Source organism: Urocitellus parryii, chromosome 3 (assembly GCF_045843805.1).
Source record: "Urocitellus parryii isolate mUroPar1 chromosome 3, mUroPar1.hap1, whole genome shotgun sequence".
NCBI lineage: Eukaryota > Metazoa > Chordata > Mammalia > Rodentia > Sciuridae > Urocitellus > Urocitellus parryii.
The window spans coordinates 216790550-216801321 of record NC_135533.1 but is presented as its reverse complement, the minus strand read 5'-3'; positions in this window follow the sequence as shown (position 1 = coordinate 216801321).

Genomic DNA, 10772 nt, shown 5'->3' with positions numbered 1-10772 from the left:
GAGGGAGGGGGGAAGGAGGAGGGAGGGAGGGGGAGGGAGGGGGAAGGAGGAGGGAGGGAGGGGGGAGGGAGGGGGAGGGAGGGGGAAGGAGGAGGGAGGGAGGGGGGAGGGAGGGGCAGGGAGGGGGGAGGGGGGAGGGAGGGGGGAAGGAGGAGGGAGGGAGGGGGGAGGGACGGGGAGGGAGGGGGAAGGAGGAGGGAGGGGGAGGGAGGGGGAAGGAGGAGGGAGGGAGGGGAGAGGGAGGGGGAAGGAGGGGGGAGGGAGGGGGAGGAGCAAGAGAGCAAGCAGGACTGGAACAGGTACTTGTTCACAAGAGAAGGGTGGGCAGCACCCACGTGTCCCTGGTGGTGAGGGACAGGCACCGTGCGGTCCACCCTTGCACAGCAGGTTGGGCAGCCGGGAGAGGGAGGAGGTCCGGGGCTCACTGCCCGCGGAGGGACTGGGAACATGAGGCAGCCGGTGGTTGTACTTGGAGAGGGTCTCGCTAACTGCCCGGGGGCCTTGGGTTGTGACCCAGGGCTTGGATGAGACCCGCGGGACAGCCCAGGATGGACAGCCCAGGATGGACAGCCCAGGATGGACGCTGGCCTTGGCCTGACGGTGCTCCTCCCCACGGAGAGGCCGAGGGGCCTGGCTGCGCCCTGGGGCTGCTGTGGCCTCTCTGCTGTGGTGCCCAGAGCTGGCCTCGCCACCCTCCTCTCCTGGTGTCCTGCTCCCGTCGGGCGCTGAGCGCGGGCCCCCAGCCTGTGGACGGAGAGCCCGCGCCCTGCCGCCTTCCTGCTCTACTTGTTCCTGCAGGTCCCTGGGCCGAGCGCAGAAGAGCCACTATCGCTCTGTCCTGGGACGACCGGTGTGGCCACGGCCCGACTTTCTCTGTGTCCCCACCTTTTATTTTCTGCACTGGAGGTGGGACCCAGGGCCTGGCTCCACCACGGAGCCACTGAGCGCTGCCCCTCCTCATGCTGAACCTCTGTCCCCTGGGGCAGTGGCAGCCACCTGGCCTGGGTCGGCCTGTCAATCGGGGCTCCACAGCCCTGAGCAGCCGCGACCCACCTGACCTGCAGACTGGGTCACCCGAGAGGCGACTTTGGGGGAAGAGGGAGTGGGCTGCCCGGTTCACGCTCCTGGGTACATTCTGGAAGGGGACAACCCCAGCCCTGGGCAGCAGGCAGGTGGCCTCTTGCCTGGGCTCCAGCTCTGCGTGCTCGGGCTGTGTGTAAGGTTAATAAATCGCCACTGAAATGGTCTCATGGGCCTGGATCCTGGTGGCCCCTCCTAAGGCACCAAAAAGTCTTTGGCAGTGACCTTGAGGAAGGCAGATTGGGGGAGGCCATAAACAGGAGGCCAGGGCTGAGACCCACCCAAGTTCACACCAAAATATTTTTCCTTGAAAGAGATTGGACGATACTACTTTGCCGGGATGCCAGAAAGGTCAGAAAAAACAAATCCAAAATCAAGAAGGTGAGCCGCCCCCCAGGCTCCCTCCTACAGGGCACGGGCAGAGAGCATCTCAGGGAGGAGGGAGGAGGCCCAAGAGGTGACGGAGGTCGAGGGTGGTCGGGTTTTGAACCCAGAACATTACCCAAAGGAAAACCCGGCAGAACCCCCCCCCCATACCCTACTCCACCTGGGTCCCCAGGTCCCCAGAGAAACCAGGGGCTGTGACTTCAGGTGTCCCCCGACTGCAGGACCCTCCCCTGCCGATTCCCAGGGCACCCAGCTGCCATGTGAATCAAAGCAAGAGGGACGGGCCAGTCTCCCGGGCACTGCGGTGCCTGGTGGCGAGCTTCCTTACCTGGGGACATGGACGGGCTCCCGGAGGCCAAGGGTCAGCTGCTTCTCAGGGCACTGGTGAATCAAAACTAGGCAGAGGAAGAAGGAAGTGCATCAGAGCCACCCTGGCTGACAGTACAGTCCCCACACCTGTCATCAGGTGACCCAGCTCCGGGCCACCCAGGTGTCAACCAGAGAGGCTTCTCCAATCCGTGCTGGGATGCCCAGGGGTGGCAGGGGGCAGACGCATGCTTGGCCCTGCCCTCAGTGACGCTGTGTGGTTTGGGCACAAGACTAAGTAAGTGATCCATAAAGTGACAGGATTGAGCACAGTCACCGGCCTCTCTCAAAGGGCTTCCTCGTGGAGCCGCAGGGACTCCTCGGAGTCTGGGGGCAGGGACAGGGCAGCAGGGCCCCCACCCCCACCTTGCCAGACCCTGTCCCCTCATCCCCCACATCAGCACAAGTCCAGGGACACTGGAGCAGAGGCCACACGGCAGGGAGCCACGTCCGGGGTTCAATGAGGGAGAGTGTGTCGCACAGAGGTGACCGGGCGCGGCACAGGTGGAGGGGTTCGCCTGCCAACTCGGTGTGCCATGCTCTAGGCAGGAGACCCCGAGGGGGCTCTCGGGAAGGTGTCCTGGAAAGCAGCGGTGTCCGGTGTCCCTCTGTACCAGGGCAGTGGCCAGGCCCAGGTCTCAGAACCCATCCAGATCCCTGCAGAAGCACCGGGGAGCTACCTCAGCTTCCTGGCGTGGGTGAGAGAAGGTTCTGGAAGTCTGGTTTTGAGGGAGGGTGGCCCTCAGCCCTGTTAAGGTCATCGTGGTAGAGTCCACGCAGTCCTCGATCCAGCGGGAGACAGCTCCCCTTCCCTGCTCCAAAGCCACCTTCCAGCCTCCTCCAGGCCCGAGAGTGCTCAGGGGGACGGCTCTGGAGGGTGGGAGTGGAGGCGGGATATTTGCAGAGGAGACGGACCTGTCTGATCCGCACTCCGCTGGCTGACCGCGTCGGGGCTGACATCCTGAAACAGAACTCATGGGCTGTCCGTCTGACTGCCACTGTGTCCTGGGCCCCTGGCCAAGTCTCAGGGACAGGCTCGCACGCTCCCCTCAGCAGCCACCTGCTCCTGAGGAACCCGGCCAGGAGACGGCCAGTCAGGTCCTCCCAGCGGTCTCCGCAGGGACCTCCGTCCGCCCGCAGTCCTCCCGCAGTCCTCCCGCAGTCCTCCCGCTCTGCCTCCAGCTCCAGGCCCAGTCCCCTCCAGCGTGGCACCTCCAGGGAACCTGTGCTCTGGGCCGCACCCGACTCCTCTTCTGGCTCCCGCGGCTGCCTGCGCGTCCCCGTCAGAGCCCAGGACACATGGTGTCACCTCCCCTGTTGGGCTGCTGTCCTGGGACAGTGAGACCCTGTCTCTAAAGAAAATAGAAAATGGGGCTGGGGATGTAGCTCAAAGAAAGAGAGAGAGAGAGAGAGAGAGAGAGAGAGAGAGAGAGGAGAAGGGAGAGGAGAAGGGGGAAGAGGATGGGGAGGGGGAAGGGGAAGGGGAGGGGGAGGGGGAAGAGGAGGGGGAGGGGAGGGGAGGGGGAGGAGAAGGGGGGAGAAGGGGGAGGGGAGGGGGAGGGGGAAGAGGAGGGGGAGGGGAGGGGGAGGGGGAAGAGGAGGGGGAGGGGGAAGAGGAGGGGGAGGAGAAGGGGGGACCCACAGCATGGGGCGAGAGCCAGAACCTCAGCAGTGAGTCTGCAAGGGTGTCAGGTGGTGTGAGTAATAAAGTTTGTGGTCCATCTCCAGAATACAGCCCTTAGCTTAATTGGGATGTAAGGTCCGACTGTAGCCCCCCCTGTGCCTGCCCCGAGCTCCCCGAGTCAGGACAAGGGGAGCACTGGTTCCTTGAGAGCCGAGGCTCTGCCCACCTGGGTGCACCTGCTAGCCAGGTTCTGCGGGTGCCTCTGGCAGAGGTGAAGCTTTCTTTGTCTCCCGTCTGATTTATTGCTGCCCCTAACGATTCTGGCCTTCAACATGGGCTCCATTCCTCACCTGGGCATCGTGGGAACCTCCTTTCTGAGAAGAGATGCAACCTGGGCTGGGGAGGTGGCTCAAGGGTAGTGCGCTCGCCTGGCACGCGCCGGGCACTGGGTGGATCCTCAGCACCACATAAAAAAATACAATAAAGATGTTGTGTCCACCGAAAACTAAAACATAAATACTAAAAAACTCTCTCTCTCTCTCTCAAAAAAGAAGAAGAGATGCAGCCTGTCGCCTTGTTGCGGTGGCCTTAAAGTGGGAGGCGTAGGAGAGGAAACTGCGATCCCCGAGGCTGGCAAGGGACCCCAAATCAAAGTGGGGTCTGTCATCCCAGCGGCTCAGGAGGCTGAGGCAGGAGGATCGAGAGCTCAAAGCCAGCCTCAGCCACAGCGAGGTGCCAAGCAGCCAGTGAGACCCTGTCTCTAAATAAAGACAAAATGGGGCTGGGGTGGGGCTCAAAGAAGAAAGAAGGGGGGAGGGAAAGGAAGGGGACCAACAGCATGGGCGAGTGACAATCTCAGCAGCCAGGTAACCCCGTGCAGGGACCCAGGCGGGAGAACCTGGTCTAGGCCCAGCGACAGGAGCAGCGGTGCCAAGATCCCCGAGGACAAGACTTCTTTCCCTCTGAAGAGTCCTCAGCAGGGAAAGGAAACAGCGGTGATGTGGAGTGACCGGCCCCCACCGGGAAGGAGTGGCCCCGCACCTGGACTTTGGTGCCCCGTGGCTGCACACTGTGTTCCTGAGGTTCCCGGCGGCTCCGGCCCTCTCCACGTCTGGGTCGTGCTGCGAGCGTCTGTGACAGGCTCTGTCTCCACCTGGGATTTCCCACACGTTGGGCTGTGGCTGCACCTGGGTCCTGCAGGCTTGGGGAGGGCACCAGGGCCACTGGCTGGACCCTGTTGGTCCCTGAGTCTGAGTTTTCCTGCAACCTCCACTTGGGTCCACCCCCTTCCATCTGCCCCCACCCCCCACGCCAGGGCAAAGGAGTGGACTGGGATGTTGAGCCTTGGGGGTGGCCTCTGCATTTGAAAAGATCTTTAATGAGGGCCCAGGTCCCTGAGTGCCTGCTGATTAACCCTCCTACCCTATCCAGGGGGTCACAAAGGACAGAGGACCACTAGAGCAGGACCTGAGGGCAGAACGTCGGGCACAGGACTTTTTCACACACACAGGCTAGAGTGTCTATCCCTCTCCTGGGATAAAGTTTGTTACAGAAGTTCGCAACATTCTCACCCAAAGAGCCACAGTTTCCCGTGCAGGAGCCTCCCAGGAGAAGGACAGGGGCCTGTCCTTCTGGAGGTCTGCTCAGAGCCAGTGAGGCCACTCGGGCTGAAGGGACCCTGGAGAATGAGCCACGTGACCTTAACCAAGACTGTGTTTAAGGAGGAGGAGACCTGCCCCAGGGAGAGAATATAGATAGATGCATGTTATATATTTATATATTCCCCCTTAAGACATTGATGGGGATCCATTCTCTTCTGTACAAGTTTTAAAAAAGAACATGCAATGAGTCGACTTTGTCAGACACCCCAAATATATGTGGAGATACACACATCCGTGTGTATCGATGCCTAGCGTCTACCTACCCACCTGTGCCCAGGGGTGCACTTTACCCAGAGGGTGTTCCCTAAAGTGGTCTGTCGTGATAATCTCCTCTTCAGATTTATAGAGAGAGCAAACTGTAGGAGGGGACTTCTTCAGATCATTTGCTGTTCTGTAAGTGGATAAAGGTGACCTGTTATCCATAAGATATCTACATAATCTGCGGTCACTTTATACACTGGGGTGGAAATTTAGGTGTATTTTTAAGGATCATAAGGAGAGTCTGATTTGTTTGAAGGGTGACATTGTAATGGAAGCATTTCCCCACTTTTTCCATAAGAAGAAGTTAGGAGCTCTGTAGGTCGTTGACTCATGCTTCAGATACAGTGTGTGTTGGGTTGTTTAACAGGAGCTGGCCTGAGGAACACTCCATGTCAGGACGGCTCCGAAGTAGGCTGAACTTAGCTCATTTTAAATTGTATTTGAAAGAGACTTAATTATTATTTTTTTTAATTTTTGGTACTGGGGATTGAACCCAGGGGCACTCGACCACTGAGCCCCATCCCCAGCCCTATTTTGTATTTTATTTAGAGACAGGGTCTCACTGGGTTGCTTAGTGCCTCGCTTTTGCTGAGGCTGGGTTTAAACTCGTGATTCTCCTGCCTCAGTCTCCCAAGCTGCTGGGATGACAGGCATGGAAAAAGATAGATTTTTTATCAGGGCTGGGGATGTAGCTCAGTTGGTAGAGTGCTTGCCTTACATGCGCAAGACCCTGGGTTCAATCCCCAGCACAAAACAAAAACGAACGGTAGATTTGTTGTTGTTGTTGTTGTTGTAAAGATGACTGTCATCTCAAAGTAACGAAGAGATATAATACAAAACTAAGTAAAGGTGTGGATGAATTATAAAAGGTCTATATGATTGTAAGAGAGTTTTAAAAGAAAGTCAAATTTATAAAGTCTCTCATATGTGACAGAGTTGATAAATTTCTGAATCTTTGTGGAGGCAAAATAGATACCAAAGATGTATTAGTGTTATTATAGATTATGTTTTTTGGTTCAAAGCTATTATGCAGATAGAATGGTTTTTGTTTTGTTGATTTCCTTTTGTATCTTCCTTGTAGACCTTTATACGTTTTGCCCTTTATCCCAGAGCAACAGTTAACTTGAGATAGTAATCTTCACCTGCAGAACAGAACAGGATGTAAGGCTGACTTCCAGTACTAATATTAACCCCAGATAAATGGGAGGGTAACTATAAAATTATAGCCCTAAAGTGACTGGTTTAACTGGCTTGCTGGATGTTTAAAACCAAAACTTGGAAACCAATGACAAGGAAGTAAAAGGGCCAAGGAAAAAGTAGCCAGTATTTTGGCCCTTGCCCTCTATGGTCAGCCAGGACCCAGGGAAGGAAGGGACCCCTCCAGGGCCCTACATCTCTGGTGAGCCACCTGACCTCCCGATTAGGAGGACTGAAAGGACCCTGGAAAACAGGAAGGCCAGCAGTGCACATTCTGCAGAGTGGAAGGTCACTGGAGAAGGAAATGTCCCTGATGCTTCCAAGGGAAGCCACGTGTGGTCAGCAAGAACTTGACCATCCAGGCAGGTGGCACAACTGGTAGAGGAAAGCTAAGGGAGCCAAGGGGCTTCTCACTCATTTCCAAGTGTGATCTCTGAGGCGGCTCAGCTGACTCTTAACAACAGATAGAAAAAAGATCAAGTTGGACCCCCTTGGTCTCAGACACCTGGCAGGAGGAGGGCATAACCAAAGTACAGCCATACCTGGGCATTTAAGAGAAAAGACAAGGGTCCTTTAAAAAAATTAGTTGTTGATAGACTTTCATTTGTTTATATGCGGTGCTGAGACTCGAACCCAGTGCCTGACACAGGCCAGGCAGTGTGCTACCGCTGAGCCCAGCCCCAGCCCCCACAATGGTCCTTTCGAGTAACTAGAGATGTACGTTTGTGACAGTCCTCCCCAAAGTAAACAAAATGGGGCGGTCACAAGGGAAGGGTTCCACAGGGGTTCCCGACAAGCCTCGCCCAGAGCCGTCAGTCACAGGTCTGCTCCGAGGGAACTCGAGACCCCTGCGCCCCCACCCCACCCCTGTGACTGCTGTGAGCTCGACTCCTCCTCTGCACTCTGCCCGTCTCCACTCCCAGCCCGGCACGTGGTTTCCACCGAGTCCTGGAGAGGAGGCAGCTCCACGGAGGGGAAGGACCTGCCCCCGTGCTCCTGACCACGGGGTGGCCGTCCGAGTGCTAAAGGGAAGAACCCATCACCACGGGCGATTTCCACCCCAGAAAGTTGGAATATCCAGGAAGGATGGCAACCCCAAAGGGCTCGATAAAATGGAACTCAAGCCTAAGAGGACGAAGGGAGGGTTTGAAGAAACAGAAAATCCGTGTCCGGCTTCCGAATCCAGCGTCCAGCCTGGATTGGATCCCATCCTAGCCGTTTTAGCCGTTTTAGCCGTAGCCCTTCCCTCTGCCCGCCCACTTTAAAATGTTTTCTGTAGTTGCAGAAGGACAGCGTGCCTTTATTTTATTTCTTTAACTTTGGATGATGATGATGATGATGATGATTTCTGCGATGGGAAGGACCCAGCCAGCGCCTCGCACCGCTCTGCTGCTCCCCTGGGCACGTGTCTGCCCCTGAGCTGCAGGCCCCGCCCCGCCCCAATCTAAGATCAGCCAATCGCCTAGCCGGTGGCCCGAGCTCCTCCAATCAGGGAAGGGGCGGCGCCGGGCTGGGCTCCGAGCAGGCGCACGGTGGCCGCAGGTTCGCCGCCCGCCCTGGGGAGTGGACGGCTGCCCACCCGCGGCCCAGCGCGGGTTGGGAGTCTGCGGCCTCCGTGTTTCTCACAGCCAAGGCGCTGCCTTTGGCACCTGAACGCGGGGCGAGGGTCTGCTGGTGCGGAACCCCCACTCCCCACTCCGAGCGTGGCGGGGCTCCTGCGGGCTCCACGGCGGCTGTCCGCAGGAATGAGCTCCCCACCGAGCGGGGTCCAGGCAGCGTGGCCCTCCCCGGTGCTCAGCGCCACCTCCAGACACCCCCGAGGCGCCACGGGGAGCTCCACCTGTCCTGGGGCCAGGCCAGGAGGGTGCCGGGAGGTCTCTGCCTGGGAGCCCGGGACAGGCCCGGACTGGAGCCGAGGGCCCGCCTCCCCGGTGCCTGCCTCCTGCGCTGCGGTTCAGATCCGGTTCAGATCTGCTTTCTGTCCTGCGGCCAGATGGTGCTGTCTTGGGGGGTCCCCACACCTGCGCTCAGGACCCCGAGCCCCTGGAGTCCCCCGGAGCAACATCCATCCATCCGTCGCCAGGCCCCGGGTAGGCGTGGGCTGGGGCAGGAGCAGCCAGGCCTGGGCTCTGACAGCGATTTTCCGTGTTCCAGCCCCTAACCCTGCCCAGCCTCCCGCAGGCCCGCAGCACCTGGCTCAGCCCCGCGGGGCCCGGAGGCTGAGGACGGCTGCACAGGGATGGTCTCCCAGGTCGGCTGCCACAGCCAGCCCTGCCTTGATCCTGGGCGGAGCCCTGAGCCCCAGCTCAGCACCCACCCAGTCTGAGCCCCCAACCAGGCTGGGCTCCACACCCAGCAGAGCCCCAATTGCAGAGCTTTGGGTCGCTGGTCACTGGGTTCGGGGAGCATTGGGGTCTCTGATTCTGCCCACATTGCCCTCTCAGCCATCCTGTCACTCCACGGTGACAACTGAGACAACACACCCTCCTTGGACAGGGCTGGAAACAGGTGGGGTCTCAGGTCCTCCCACCCAAACCACCAACAGCCTCCATGGTGGGGGACGACTTGCCGGAGCCAACCCCAGCCCCACGGCCAGCCCCACGGAGGACTCAAGGCCTCCCAGACCCGCAGCCTGTGGCCCCTGCCTCACGTGCTTTCTCCTCTGGCTTGTGTCCTGGGCCAATTCTGGGGGACTTCCTGTGCCATTGCCTCTCCTGAGCCCTGGTCACTAGCTGGGAAGCAGGGTGGGTGCGGGTGGCATTCGATCAGGCTGCCTGGCCTTGGAATGCGGCTGCCTCCTGGGTCCCAGCCTTTGGGGTCTGAGGAGTCCCCACCCAAGCCCGGGGAACCGGAGCTCCCCCTGAACATGCTGTGTGTCGGGAGAGGTGTCCTGGGCCTTTCTGGGCAAGGTTCCAGACGGAGGGACAGGGACATCTCTCTCAGACTCAGGACGAGCGAGGACTGGCTTTCAGGATGAGGCGAGTCCAAATGCACCCCCTTTCTGGGGTCTCTGCCCTCCTTAGACCCCCAGTGCCTCCTTTGGCCTGGGGAGGTGGGCAGTGGAGTCCCAGCCTGCGGGAACGTCCATCCCCTGGGCCTTGGGCTACCAGCCGAGGGGGACTGGCTGCTCAGGAGGAGGGGAGGGGACCCCGTATTCCACCTGTGCACCTGGGGCAGGGGGCAGGGCAGTGGGGCTTGGGGACGATGCTTAGGCCTGGGGGGCACACTGGGGATGCCCTGGTGGCAGGGCAGGGAGCCTGCCTTTGTGGGACCCACAGCGGGTGGCCAAGGTCTTCCACGCTTCAGAAAATTCCAGATGGAGGGAGTTAAAGAGAAGTTGGGTAAGAGGGAGATGCTCCGTCCTCAGACACCGGTCCAGGTGGAGGCAGTGACCACAGAGCCCCCCGGGCTTTGGGGGGCAGCATCCGCGCCCTGCTCCATGCATTGCCAACCTGGGTGCAGCCCTGCCCAGCCTGGGAGGAAGCCCAGGCCTGGCCTCCAGGCACCTCCCCACCCTCGCAGCCAGGTGGAGGGGAGAGGGGCCCCAGGTGTGTGGTGTGGGTGGTGGGGTAGCGGGAGCCACAGCTGGTGAGGCTGGCTTCCGGGGTCACCAGCTGTGGGCTGAGGCCCTGCAGCCCCAGGCCCTCACCTGCCCAGAGCCCTGTCCATCCTCCCGCCCAGCCCACTGATGGCTTTGCGGTCCTCCCTGAGGACTCATCGGGAAGATGGGAGAGGAGGCTCAGAGAGCACCTGGAACTCTGCCACCCACCCCCAGCCCTGTCTCCCTCGGCAATTCCCCAGGCCCAGAATGTTCCAGAATGTTCCGGAAGTCCTCCTTTACAGTCCTGATTCACCTGCAGCCCTGGGTGGAGGGATGGAGTGGAGGTGGAGGTGGAGGTGGGCTGGAGCCAGGGCCTGTCTGACCCCAGAGCTCTGGACCCTAAGAGCTTTGGAACAGACTTTGATCTCCGGCAGCTGTGTGACCTCCCCCGAGTCCCTGCACTTCTCCGGGCGTCTTGCAAGCAAGATGGAACCAACACGGGCTTCATGAGGGTCTCTGCCTACCCTCTCTGCAGGGCGGATTGTGGGCAGGGGCCAGGAGCCACAGGTCTGAGTCCCTGGCTCTCTCTGGCCTCCCCTGCTCTTCAAGTGGTGCTGGGGGCTGCTGATCGGAGGGGAGCAGGGACGCCCAAGGT